Source organism: Eublepharis macularius, chromosome 2 (assembly GCF_028583425.1).
Source record: "Eublepharis macularius isolate TG4126 chromosome 2, MPM_Emac_v1.0, whole genome shotgun sequence".
In the NCBI taxonomy this organism is placed as follows: Eukaryota; Metazoa; Chordata; class Lepidosauria; order Squamata; family Eublepharidae; genus Eublepharis; species Eublepharis macularius.
The window spans coordinates 120,221,233-120,235,029 of record NC_072791.1 but is presented as its reverse complement, the minus strand read 5'-3'; the positions used below and the strand labels follow the sequence as shown (position 1 = coordinate 120,235,029).

At 42.4% G+C, this 13,797-nt stretch overlaps 1 pseudogene; it reads left to right on the top strand.

Moving 5' to 3' along the window:
• Nucleotides 1–12,963: 12,963 nt before the first annotated feature.
• LOC129324780 (60S ribosomal protein L23-like) lies at nucleotides 12,964–13,385 on the top strand (annotated as a pseudogene).
• Nucleotides 13,386–13,797: the final 412 nt, after the last annotated feature.

Sequence of the window (13,797 nt, the reverse complement as noted above, 5' to 3'; positions counted from 1 at the left end):
AAAGAGATGTGTGGGAAAGGAAGGGAGATGTTCCTTCAAGAGATAGACCAAGGACAGATAAGATAAGCAATGGCAATCGGGTAATATTGTAATTGTGCTGTTGACCTAAGTTGTTTCTTCCCATAAGAATACCCTTAGACGCTTGTATCATGAGAGGTGGTCACCCACTTGAGCCAATGGGGGCCACTGTATTTTCTGAGCCAATAGAATAACAAATATTATAATTAACCAAAAGGTATCAATTGCTTTGTACTGCTATTGTAGCGTTGATGAGCTTTGGGCACGAGGGTACCTTTTACTCTTTGTGTAACCATCATTCCTCCATCGTTTAATAAACGGTTATAGATTGCTTCATCCACAGGACTCCGTGTCTGTCTCTTATTCTGATTGGCTAAAGGGACATTCGGGACACCAGTTGTGTCTAACACCAACAAGGGTGAGTATGCTTCCTTACAAGCACCAGATTGGGGTGGGAAGCATGTCCTAGGCCATTCCTCAACCTGCAGATGGACTTCAGGACATCCCAAATGGGATCCCTAGGGCATGAGATACAAATATGAGTCCAGCCCTTCTACTCCAGGAAATTTGAGAACCATCTCAGATCTTTCATGCAGCTCTCCTGGTAAAATTCTTTTGTTTTGGTATCTGAGAGTGATATATTAATGATGAAGTTAAAAGAACTTCACACAACCTCAGAGAAATTACCTTTGAGGTAATATTCAGAGAACATAAACTCTAATCCAAGCCTTCAAAAATATATACTGAAAACATTTCAGAATGCATTTTTTATTTTACTGTGCCTGGTGGTTTAAATTACTGTAGAAGTAATTTTTTTAACAATTGAGTGAACACTTGTTCAGAAGGTTACTTGGTAGTCTTTGTAATAAAGCATGAAAAGGAAGCTGTCTCAAGTAAAAAACTAATTTAGAAGGAAGTTTGTAGAGAAGGCTTTACCTTGAAAGCCTTTACCTTGAGAATTCAGACAATTTTTAAAAAATTTCTTCTGGTCTTCAGGGAACAGACAGAACGTGTGATTCAACTGAAATTCTGTCAGTGTCTTTGGCTACTAAAATTCATTTAATAGTTTTGCGTATTTATTTCTTCTTTGTAAAATAACAACAGCCTTTGGCTGTACTCTGAGGTATTTGTGTATGTGAAGGAATTGTGCTCTTTCACCACATCCACAGCATAGAGATGTGAAGACTGGATCCAGACATGCATCTACTTTTCCTCATGCATAGTAGAAAATTGGGCCTGAAGTGGGCCATTTAAGACAAAGCTTTCTGTTTTCCAATACACTTGCTAAGTAGCATGGTGCCCATCTAACTTAACTGGCATAGCAGTAGAAAGTTAGCTAGCAGCTGGTTTGGGAGCTGAGTAGGAATTCCTTTACAACCAAATTGGAATTTTTTTCCACCAGCTAATCTACCAGGTTGGAGGAAGCATTTCATAGTGAATAGGTAACAACTAGAGATGGGCATGAAAAGCAATACGAACCAAAAAAAAAAAGCCACGAACACCCCAATCTGCTGTTCGTGAACAAGCAGTTTGTGAGGGCCCCATTCTAAACAAGCAGGTTGTCAGTCTCTGGATGATGAAATACAGCAGACAGATCCCTGGTTCATTGTAGCAAGACACAGGTTCTTGGTTAAATGACTTTTATTCAGAAATCAGTTCTTTCCATATTCAGATCCAAAGGTCTACTTAGAAGTAAGGTAAGCAACTAAGCAGTTCTAGTAGAAAGTTGACCAGAATGGCTACATAGGAAAAGTACATCCCTTTTCTACCCATGTTCCTTCCCCCTCCCAATTTCCAAACAACCTAGTGTTGTTCTTTCTGTGTGAGAACACTATGCATATTTGTGCTATCAGGCTACAAGGAGAGAAGACATATCATATTCAGGAAGAAGGCTTCAAACTGGTAAACATCCAGCCACCTGGGAACGTGTGAGAACTCACTGGAATGTTAGCAACAAGAAACGGAATGGCACACACTCAAAATGGAGGACGATTGCTGTTAATGGAGAAGTAAATGTGAAATGTCTGCTTGCACTTGTATTTGATCCTTGTGTTAAAGTAACTGCCGAGAAGAAGACTTGAAACGGGCTTACTGTGCTGGCCTCCCGTCGCAGTTACTCCTCAGTGCTTACTTCATACTTTTGGATTTGGATCATTGTACAGAACATTGGACTTTATTATATTTATTTATCTGTACCTCCAATAATTACAATTTGTGTTACTTGGTTACATGTTAGACAACGAGTTTGTCAATTTCAGGCATTAGCACTTTGTAAAATTATTGAGTTTCGCGCTTGGCACTTTGTTCTTTGCCATTGGCATATGAATTCTTGCACTTGGCACTTTGCATTTGCCATTATACTTCTTATGAGATGCTTTGCCTTTTGTATGTATCCAAGCTATAATGTATGTATAGTTTATGAGACCCCTGAGAGATTGTTACACCACTAAATGATATTTGGAATATATTATTTAAGTGACTATTTAAAAATTCTTCATTTCCCTGTTGGGTAGACAGTCTGGCACTTGCAATCAATTCCCTTGGCAACTTAGGCAAGGATTGTCTGAACTCTGTCTGAACCCTGCTGTTGCCCTGGAAACCCCAATCTAAGCCCAATTTAGCTTGATAGGCAGTTCTTCCTTTCAAGTGTGGAGCTCCAAATTTGTTATAAGGGGGGAAAGACCTGGGGGGGGGGCTCCCAGCTTTGGCTTTGGAGAGAGAGAGACAGCTGCTGTTGGTATTTTGATAGAGAGAGTGCATTGGAGCTTGAATTTTCTTTGTGTGTGGTGGGATAGGGATCTACCCCTTCAAGTTCCAGGGCTGCTGCCAGGCTCTGGGCCAAGCTATTATTTATTATTGGTACCTTTCCTGCTGCCTGCTCAGGTAAGGTTTCTCGGAGTGGTGCGGTAGGTATCTTGACTTGGATGATGGCTGAAGGAGAGCCTGCTGGCCCCCATGAACAGCCAACCATGAACATGTTCATGGAGAGGGTCATGTTCGTGGTTGTTCATGAGTCCCTATTCATGGATTGCAATGAACAACAAACATCATGTTCGGGGTTTTTTTTCTGTTCATGCCCATCTTTAGTAACAACTGACACGGTACAATACAGGTCCCGGTGTCAAAGAGTTACACAGCACAGTAAGTACACATCATGGTCAAAAAATAACAAAATATATTGATGAGAATCTCAAAGCATCATCTGGAGACTGGAGACTTCTTCCTTAGATAGAGCAATGGAGCTCAAGAGAAAGTGGGGCCAGAAATTCCTTGTGGACTTCTTGCCTCACCTTTCTAGAACTTAAATTTTTTTTTACTGGTATATGCTTGGACATGAAGCTTTGAAGAGCCAGGAGAAGTATTCCCTCTTCTTTCCTAAATAACTAGAACAACCAAAAACCTTGCTCACTAGTGAAAATAATTTGGATATATTGACAGAATTGACAGCCACCAGTCTTACCTGGGTCTATGTTGCTGGTGTGGAGGTGAGGAGAAGGATGAAGCATGGTGGACGCCAGGTTGGAGACCTCACCCGGCATTCCCCAGGCAGGCCCTCAGCCAATAGAATTCAAATCCCCAGCCACCCTATCAGAGGAGCGGGCACCGGCAGCAGGAGCAGCAAGGACTGTTGGCCTCTCCTCTAGACTCAGCAAATAAGTGGCTGCTACATCTCAGCTCGGGGGCGGGGGGCGCTTGGGATCTGCTTTAGGTGGCATGGCCTACTGGGTTTTAAATTTCTGGGTAAGTTGTACAGGGACAAGGCCATGCCTATGGGGTGCTACTTTTGAGACCTTTAGCACTTTCATTGAATGGGTTGCTAAGGACCACATGGGTTCACTCCACATTACACACTACTTGGACGATATTTTGCTCATGAGTCCTTCTGGCAGCCAGGGAATTGGGAGGTCCCCTTTTCCTGGGAGGAGACCGAGGGACCATCTTCCCACCTCACTTACCTTGGAATCGAGCTAGATTCTGTGGCTGGGCTCTTCCAGCTCCCTGCAGACAAGCTGGGCTGCCTCCAGGAGCTCATCATGTTGGCCTTATCTCGCAAAAAAATGTACCTTAAGGGAGCTCCAGTCCATCACTGGCCACCTTAACTTTGCCTGCAGGGTTGTCTCCCCGGGTGGGCTTTTTGTTCTCTGCTCTCCAGGACTTGCGTGGGGGCATCCTCCCCTCATCACCACATACAGCTTATCAGAGGCATCAAGGATGACCTCTGGGACTGGCTTGATTTCTTGTCTAGTTACAATGGGGTTTCCTTATGGCAAGACCCCTTAGACCTGCAGCCGGAATTACAAATCCACTCAGATGGGTGGGCAGCCTCAGCTTTGAGGTTTATTCCAGGGGACGCTGGTGCTCCCAGCACTGGCCTCCACCTGGTCAGAGTCAGAGATTTGGACAATTCCTGCGACTTAAAAGAAATTCTACTAGTAACACTGATTATGTTCTCCAGAGTAATATATTGCAAGAACATCTGAAGCAACGGGGTTACCCAGATAGGGTGTTATTGCAAGCAAGACGACGTGCTGACGAAACGACCAGAGAAGAATTACTTAGACCGAAGGTACGAACGACCGGAGACCGTATCGTGGGTGTTCTTGACTATAGTGAGAAAGCAAATGCCATCCGCAGGGCAATCTTGAAATACTGGCCGCTTGTCAATGATATCCCAGGCTGTGAGACTCCCCCATTGGTAGCCTTCAGGAGGACCCGGAACATCAAAGATCAGATTATACATTCGGATTTAAACTATGATACTGGCATCAGAAACATAGGACTGCCGAGGGGTGTATACAAATGTGGGAGATGTAAGCAATGCTCCCTAATAATGACTACAGAGGATTTGGAACAGTCAGGATTAAGGACTACAAATGAATTTGTTAACTGCGGCACTGAGGGGGTAGTGTATGTTTTGAAATGCCCGTGTGGTCTATTATATGTAGGAAGTACCACACGCTCCATTAGAACAAGGCTTGGTGAACATCAGTCCAGAATAAAGAATAACGTATTAGAGGCACCCATGGTCCAACATTATTTGGAGAGAAAACATAGTGACATGGAGATGTTATTTACTGTGCTGTTCAAGACTCGAAAGAGAGAATATATGACTGCTACTAGGGAACTACACCAAAAAGAAACCTTTTGGATATATAAACTCAATACTCTCATACCTAATGGCTTGAATATAGCCAATGACTATACGTGTTTCTTATAACTACTTATGGGAATAATATCACTTTAAGATAGAATAACTATACGATGGGGGCGTGGATTACATTCAGAGGATAAAACGGTTACTAGCTAACAAGATACAGATGGAAGTAATTGGAATACTAGAAGGGGATATGGAAGGTTAATTGCAAGAATCTCTGAGTGAGTATATTGTACCATGAATGTATTAGTATAAACATTAGATACTCAGGGACTCTTTATGACTATGTATGTTTTTCCAGCTACTGTGCTCTTTGAAAAAGAACTTTGGAAACGGACCTTACAAGGATCTGGACCGTCCGTTAGAGAACTCAGTCACAGAGTTTACAACGCATATTGGAAGGACATAGGTCTACCCACGAGCTGTGACACCCACAGTGTCTGGAATTATTCTTGGACTGCACCTATATTGTGACTGCATATTATAATTGTGAACAAGGCAATTTAAACCCTGTATAGGAAAAGTAGTGTCATAGGATGCCCGACCAGTAAATGCACTTTAATTGTAATAATTATAGCACTTGGAGCACGTGACACTTTAATAGATTAATTACAGGACGTCTGAAATGCCTATATGATTGCGGTTGAGGGGGAGTGCAATATGTGGTACAGTTCTTGAATGTGCTAAGAGAAATAATTTGAAATACAAGTTGTTTAATATACCCCTTATATATTGGTGAATAAATAATTCTGGAGACAATATTACATGCTTTATTGTTGATTGTGGAGGCATTACAGTACACGGGAATTTTTTCTTGTTTGATAGCAGTACATCAGGCCCAGCAGGGCCCACTGTATGCTTTAGTTATCCAGCTGGGAGAGAAGGACCTGGGCAAGCGGGAAGGTCCAAGTTTGAAGCATTCTATGATGGCTGACTTGGACTACCTGCAGGGACTTTTTCTGCGGACTTTCTTTCTGTGATCTGATTTGCTGCAAAGGTGCATTTGGAGAGGGGCTCTTTGCCCCAAGAAGATTGATGGGATCTGGCAGAGGCTGGCCTAAGCCATGGGACATTATATCATCACAGCAGGGGGCTTGCTTATCAGGCACCTGGACATTTCATTTGGATCCCCTTTTCTGCCCCAACAGGGTTCACCTTTCCAGCTGGAGGCATGATATATGGCTGCAAGACCTCCATGATGGCCTAGTGGAATGGTTGCAGCTGTAGAAGTGTTGACAGGGAGCCATGCTGGCTCTTGTGGCGGTTTGTCATTGGCTCCCCATTAAGAGGATTCACATAAGGAATCTTGGGAGTGGGTTATGGAGGTGCATGCCCAGCTCAGGGGCTGCCAGGGCATACTCACTTCCAGTTGGCAGGGGAATTATGCAGGGGTGAATACCCAGGTGATCTCCCCCTTAATGTCACTCCTCAGTTTCCCCCCTTAGTTGTGGTCTGGGGGGGGGTCATCAGCTGGCAGGCAGGTCAGTTGATGTTTTTTTGGATATGACCCACATGGATCACCAATGCTCTTTTACGTTGGGATTTAGCAAGTGTTTTCATTTCAGTCATGAAAAAGTTAACTGTGTTACTTAGTTAGTAAACTTATTTGCATGTAACCACTTAGGCCTCGAATAAGGGTTCCTGCCAAGAAAAGGGGAGTTTCTAGTCTTAGTGAAGTAGAATTAGGGTTTTCTATTGAGCAACCTGTTTATTGGGAGGGGAGGCAATTAAGTGATGTAATATACTGAAGTTTTATTGCTCTGTCTGAGTTATTCAGAGTTACTCAGTTATTTAGACTCTCTCTCACAGTCTTGAGATACCTTTTCTAGCAACATGTAGTCAGTCTAGCAATTTATTACTTTCTTCCAATGTAACACTATTTTTATCCTTTATGTAGTAAAGTATTCTTACAGAGCTACACTGGAGTGTGTGTCCGTTCTCATTAATTCCAGTGTGCAATCTCTGCCTTAAACTCTACTAATTTTCCTACACTTTATGCTGTATTCAATAAAGTTGTGGCCAGTTTTCATTCCAGCAATGGTGTGGAGTTTGTCACTGTGCTTCCTTCCCTCTGCTCACCCTCAGCTCTAGGCGGCAACTGTCCAAGGTCCTGTTCTAGTTTTAAAATGTACCTGTCCATTAGTTGCTCAATGTTTAAAAACTGAAAGAAAAAGAAAAGAACTTTTAGGGCCAATTCAAAGGTAACAAAAGTCTTAAACAGAAAGCACTTCCAAGGACATAATAGTTTGTAGAGAAATGGTTGCATGAGAGCTGGTAAAGGTAAAGGTAGTCAGTCCCCTGTACAAGCACTGAGTCATTACCAGGGCTTTTTTTCTGGGAAAAGAGGTGGTGGAACTCAGGACAGCACAATGATGTCACTTTGGGTCAGCTGGAACAAGGGGGGAGTTTTTTAAAGTTTAAATCACCCTTGGCAAAAATGGTCACATGGCTGGTGGCCCCGCCCCCTGATCTCCAGACAGAGGGGAGTTTAGATTGCCCTCCATGCTGCATGGGGAGGAGGGCAATCAGAGGGGAGTTTAGATTGCCCTCTGCGCCATGGGGCTCCCCATGGCCGCATGGCGCAGAGGGCAATCTAAACTCCCCTCTGTCTGGAGATCAGGGGGTGGGGCCACAAGCCATGTGACCATTTTCAAGAGGTGCTGGAACTCCGTTCCACTACGTTCCTGCTGAAAAAAAGCCCTGGTCATTACTAATCCATGGGGGGACGTCGCATCATGACATTTTCTTGGCAGACTTGTTATGGGATGGTTTGTCATTGCCTTCCCCAGTCACCTACCCTTTACCCCCAGGAAACTGGGTACTCACTTTACCAACTTTGGAAGGATGGAAGGCTGAGACAGCCTCGAGGTGGCTATCTGAACCCAGCTTCCTCCAGGATCGAACTCAGGCCACGAGCGGAGCTTGGGCTGCAGTACTGCAGCTTACCACTCTGCGCCACGGGGCTCACTACATGAGAGCTGAATTCAGACAAAATATGATGGCAGTTTTCCCTATTACTTCTAAGCCACATTATCTTATATTTTAAAGTTTAAATAGCAGCATGGTGGAAATGTCTGCTTCCTTTAGTTATAAGAACAGCCCCAGGTCTAACTATGATATACAGACAGACTTATTGTAGACACAAGCAACATGTCTTTTGGATATTTACTGTCCAGTTGACTTATTCAGTTAATCTTTACTGAATGAAAAAAATGAGCTGCAGGGTTTGGGGCTCATGTAATTTTTTTACTATAGACAGCTGCCCTTTTGAGGAAAAAACAGAACAAAACCCAGCTCTATGATTCTCATAATGAAATGTTATAGGATATCATCCTGTTTTCTATTAAATATTTCAGTCTATTAATTTCTTCTTCAGCTTTAAGTATTAGTGAAATGTTGAGTTGTGATTCTAGAAGAAGCATTATAGTCATTTTATGGATACTAAAATGCCTTTGGCTTTTAAAAAATCAGTTATGCCATTTGTTTACTTTGCATCTTGTGTTGTTATGTGATAATAGCTTTCTCATCATGAACATATCCATATTTATACAGATGCTATAACCAAAATTGTGCTCTTGTGTCTTTTTCTTTTCTACTCCAGTTTGCCTGTAGACAACTTAAACTACTAAGCCATGCATTATTTAGAATGTATGTTTGTTTTAATATTTATTAGTATTAATAATACTGGGTGCCAAAGAAGCACCCAAGAAGTGCTATTCAAATAGCAAATATTCTGAAAAAAACTAAAATAAACTGCCAACTATAAATGTAACTGGCATCAACATAGCATTGTGTTTAAAAACTTTAAGAAACACAAAGGTTTTTTGCTTTGCCCCAATGTGAGCAGGTGGACCTCCGGGGAAACAAGTCCCAAAATTGTAGTGCCACTACAAAAGAAGCTATACCCCAAACTATCCAATTTTTTACTCCACCCAAAAGAGAAACAAAAGCAAGCCCCCTCTTGGACACCTCTAGAGATGAGGGGATTAATACTGAACATTCCCAGTAAGAAGAGCCAAGGGGCCATGTCTAGAAGACCATGAAACTGCAGGTATATGAACCCCTCAAGAAGTTTTTTTCTTTTTTTTCTTTTTTTTCTTTCTTTTTTTTAAAAAACCAAACAAACAAACAAACAAAAACAATGTACAGAAGTAAAATAGAACAACAACAAAGTCTTAGTGAACTATATACAATTATATGCATAGATGTGAAATTTGTGAAATGCTTTAGTTTTTATACAGGAATAAGGAAATCCTCAAGAAGTTTTGAAGGTCATAAACAACACTTTGCCCTAGGCATGGAAGAACATGACCAAAGGTTCTTGTCACTGGTTCTTGTCAATACATGAGTTAAACATTTTGTTCCAGCTGAAGTTTCCATCTTCTGTCCTACACAGAGCACTTTACAGTAATAAAAATAAGAGGTTATCAGGGCATGATAGTAGTTAGTTATCTGTTATTTAAGAAGGGATGCAGCTGATTTACTAACTTATAAAAATGTCCCTTATCCTGAGTCTAGGAGAAAAGAAATGTCTAGAAGCATCCTTGGACTATGAAACTGCTGTTTATGAAGGTATATGAACCAATCAAGAATGGCAGCTCACCTGCCCAAACCCACTAATTATCAATATGGTTTAAACTGAGACGGTTATGATGAGCCTTTAAATGATTAAGAGCCATCTGAGAGCCAGTGTTGTATAGAGGTTAGAATGTCAGACTAGGATCTGGGAGAAACAGGTCTGAATCCCCACTCTGCTATGAAAGCTTGCTGGGTAACCTTCAGCCAGTCACATACTGTCAGCCCAATCCACCTCACAGGGTTGTTGTGCGGGTAAAATGGAGGAGAGGAGAATTATGTAAGCCACCTTGAGTCCTCACTGGGGAGAAAGGTGGGGTATAAATAAAGTAAATAAAAGATTAAGAGCACAGTCTATTCTATTCACTGTCATAGTTTGTCTAGCATAGTTAATGGCAGATGGGGTCACAGTGTTTTAGGGTTGCCAGGTCCAGGTTAGGAAATTCCTGGAGATTTTGGGGGTGGAGCCTGGAAACAGTGGAGTTTGGGGAGGGGCCCCAGTGGGGTATAATGCCATAGAGTCCTCCCTTCAATGCCACCATTTTCTCCGGGGAAACTGATCTCTGTGACCTAGAGATCAGTTGTAATTCCAGGAGATCCCCAGCCACCACCTGGAGGCTGACAACCCTACAGCATATTGAGATTTTTTGGTCAGCCAATGGGGCAGTCAATGAGGCATGGAATTTTCTCCCCTGTGAAACTTTCTCTGTGACAATTCAAGTAGAGCTGCAGCATATTTCAGATGCAGGTTGTTTATAGCAACGACAAAGCAGTAGCTGTCACATATGTGTTCTCTGAATGCAGGAGCCAACTAGAGACTTCATTTAATGCAAAATTACTTACTCTTAACCCAGCCCCATAGGACAATTATTAATTATAAGCACTACCTTAAAAAAGAAATAGGCCTCAAAGTCAAATAATACATACAGTATCCCTAACCAATAGAACTCAATAGAATTTTCTTGTGGGTAAATATACTTAGCTGCCTGTAAGAAAGATGTCCAGTCAGCCCCTAAACTCCTGCTAAGAGTGACTAAAATTTGGTTCAAGCTGTAAATTACTGCAGGCTTGGTTCCAGCCTACCTAGAACAATTGTGGATTGTTAATTCTGAACATTAGCAGGCCAGTTCCAGTTCCCAGGAGATGTGACATTGAGAGACTGGCTCTCAGAACTCGTATCTTCTTCACTCCTCAATTTCACATGGCTAGCAATACCAATTAAGTAAGTGAGCCCTGATTGGCTCTTGGTTGATAGTTGGCAGTCCTGAAAGATGGCTGCCTAGCTCGCTCTTCTTTCCTTCTCAGACCTTATTCCTTACCATCATGTTTGAGAGAAGACTGGTTCCATGCTTCTTGTCATCAATATGCTTTGTCGTATGGCATGAAAATGGATTCCTTTGCTAAACCAATGGGTGAGAACTGACCAGCTAAGAAGCTACATCAGAGAAACAAAGGTAGCAAGCTTTAAATGTTTTTAGACAGACAGCTGTTAGATAGCAATAGAAAGGTTTATTTGTTTTCTTGTCTATTGCTTGAGTTTAGAGTGCTTTAAGTTTAGCAACACTGTAACTTTGAAATCAATAAACTAAAGATATTATATTCAAGTCTGTTTCTGGAGTCACAAGTTGCACATGGGTACAACCTCAGGGAAACCGGAGACTGGAAAGTCTCACAAATTAAATGAACAAGTGCCTATCTTCTGCCTTAGGTATCTGGCGTGGCTGTTTTCAGTGCCCAGAAACAGGAGATTGGGGTGCTTGGTTTGTACACCACTTTGAACTACATTGAAAGGCAGGTTACAAACAAACAAACAAGCAAGCAAAGGATTAGACAGCTAATTTGGACAGTACTGCATAATAAATTTTTTTATCTCTCTAAATCTCAAGACAGCTGGAACTTATTACATTTTATTAATTCAAGTTCCATAAAGCTTCTTCATAGTTAAAAGTATATTTATAGTTTATAACTGGATTTATTATGAATTGCACTCCTTGATTGGACTGATGGCATTTTCTTACAATTAACATTTAAACAACATTCTGTAATATTTTAAGATCTGTCAGAATATGATGAAGATACTCCAGCCTTTTAATGCAATTGAGAATTTTGGACAGCTGTTTTCTGCATCATTGAACTATGAACCTATGAACAAATTTATGTAGAGCATATGCATTACCAGAGGATTGGTTATTTGCCACTGTAAAGTATGTAAGGCAAATTATGCATCATGCTATGAATAGATGCTGAAAATAATGAATACTGCCCCTGAGCAATGAGCAGGAGTCACTGAGCAAGTGGGAAGGGCTAGCTTTAAATATCTTGCAGGGAGTTGAGCAAGATGCCCCTTGGGGCTCCTTCCATCTCTGTGTTTCTAGCAACTGCTTTTTAGCAAAGATGTTAACATAAAATATCCTGTCTTCAAGTACTGTCCATAGCTAATTCATTATTGTAAGTAGATGTTTATCACAAATATCCCAGCTCATCCATTGGGTGGTACATGTAATGCAGAGCTTGCAAAACAACAAAATGCCTTCCTTGTCTTCACCCATAAATTTGTATGTGTATTAATTGGGGGGTGCATGTGTGAGGTTTTTAAAAAATACTTTATTCTGCTTTCTGTCCAATCATTTAAGTCATTCCTTTAAATCTCCAGTTAGTCCATCAGGAGAAGAAATTGAGTTACAAAGTTAACCACTCCTCACCCAAGTATCCACTAATAGGGTTGCCAGATGGGAGGGAGGGAATGGCTCCAACCAAGGGAGGGAATGGCTCCAACCTTTAAAAATATATATTTGTGCATATGTACAGTGTGCATGCTCTCACGTCCAGTGTGATGACATCACTACCAGAATGATGTCATCCACTGACCCACTTCTGGGCTCCCTGGGCTGGCCGGCCACTTCCCCAACCTGGCAGCATCACCTGGCTCTCAAGCCAGTTCCTCAGCCTGCTGGGGGAATGCAACCACAGAAGTCTGGGTGGGTGGGCTGGGCAATGAAGCAGGGGAAGGGGGAGGGGATGGGCAAGTGTCTGGTATTTGAGGAACGTTTCCCCCCAGTCAGTCCCCCCAAATATTGAACTATCAGGGAGAAAACTGGACACCTGGCAACCCTATCCACAATGGGGATGCCTGCAGCAGAATACCAATCCCATTTCAGTTTTGCTACCAGAAGCAGCTGCTCTCCCCCCCCCCCCCCCGCTTTCCAGTGTCCAAGATGTCTAAGTGAGGATGTGGTGGTTCATCCGGTGCAAAATTCCGCATCTCTCTCGGTCTCCCTGTTGGTGCAGTTATCAACTGTGCCGATACTACAGGGGCCAAAAATCTGTACATCCTCTCGGTCAAAGGGATTAAGGGGCGTTTGAACAGGCTGCCGGATGCTGGTGTGGGGGACATGGTGATGGCTACTGTCAAGAAAGGCAGTCCAGAACTCCGGAAAAAGGTTCATCCAGTGGTAGTGATCCAGCAGCGGAAATCGTACAGGAGAAAGGATGGGGTGTTCTTGTATTTTGAAGACAATGTGGGAGTGATAGTCAACAACAAAGGGGAAATGAAAGGTTCTGCTATCACAGGCCCTGTAGCCAAGAAGTTTGCAGATCTTGGCCCAGGATCGCCTCCAATGCTGGTAGCATTGCATAAATCCAACCTGTGCTTTTTGTAAAGATCCAAAAAGTGGTACCAGAAGCAGCCTGCCTTTTATGTAAGGCACCACAGACGTGCATATACCCTTTTTTCTGTCTCTGCCTTCTTCCTAGCTTGTATTTCTTTGTCTTGGGTGATAAGGTGCCACCGTTGATTCAGGAAAGCAGCATAGATAGGCCATATTTGCCTCCGGTGCTGCAGCGGAGTCCTTGCAACAGATGAATTTGCCTTGCTGCAGGCGGTTTCAGGCATACATACAATTATACACTGTGTTAGCCATCTAGGATGCATGAGGACAAGAGAGAACAGAAAGAGGAACTCCAGAGAGCTGAAACAAATTGAAAGGGGGACTACAATAGTCTGTGGTAAGAGAAGGAATAAGGCTAAATCTTTCTTGGGCCTGGCAAAG